The sequence below is a fragment of the Lycium ferocissimum genome, chromosome 6, assembly GCF_029784015.1.
Source record: "Lycium ferocissimum isolate CSIRO_LF1 chromosome 6, AGI_CSIRO_Lferr_CH_V1, whole genome shotgun sequence".
NCBI lineage: Eukaryota > Viridiplantae > Streptophyta > Magnoliopsida > Solanales > Solanaceae > Lycium > Lycium ferocissimum.
The window spans coordinates 63,175,263-63,176,244 of record NC_081347.1 but is presented as its reverse complement, the minus strand read 5'-3'; positions in this window follow the sequence as shown (position 1 = coordinate 63,176,244).

Sequence of the window (982 nt, the reverse complement as noted above, 5' to 3'; positions counted from 1 at the left end):
CTGATGCAACTATATATGAATAATGAAATTCCATCGCAAAATAATTAAAGAAGTCCGTGACAAAACAATACCATAAATTTAAAGCAAAAAGGGAAATACAAATTTCTTTGTGAGACCAATGATTCCACCCTTCTCCTCCTGACCAAGAAGATAATTAGACATTTATTAAGCTTATGAAACAAATTCGTCTTGTTAACGTGCGTATTCTTTTAATTAATCAAAACCTCAAACTTTCACACAAAATAACAAACAAAATATACCTTTCTCTAGCATACAATGAATGTTTTAACACTTCTCGGCATTCTGCATCAATCTTTATACTTTTTTTTTTTTTATCCTGGGAAGAAACCTTTAAGATAGTTATCTCGTTCGAAATTGTGTCTAAATGTCTTTTCGCACTTCCACCCCCCCCCCCCGAAAATACTATGCCTCTTCCTCAATTATTAAAATTTGTGCATATGAACTTGAATAAAAGAATATAATAATTTATTTTATTTATACTTTCTAATTTCAATATATATGAACTTGAATAAGAAGTACACGTTACAACTATAATTGTTTTACTAGAAAATAATTTATCTTATTCATATGATTTAGTTTCTTGAAGAATAAACAATCTATTGCAATACTACCAAATTAAATAATCAGACTCATCTCAAATATCACTACAACAAATTTGATTACCAGCGACGAATTATTTTGTCACTTAAACATCATATTTCGTCACTAAAAATCTTTGGTGACGAAAAGAAAATCGTCGATCATTCGTCCCTAAATGCGGGTCGCTAAATGTATACAGAGACAACTTAGCGTTTCGTCGCTAGATATAGACATATTGACTACGAAATATTGTTTCGTCCCCAAATACATATTATTTATGACGAACTCATTTGTCAAAGAAAGTACAAAAATTTGTAGTTGATAGTGTATTTCGTCACTAAAAGGGCTATTAATGTCGACGAAATCACTTTGTCACTAAAGT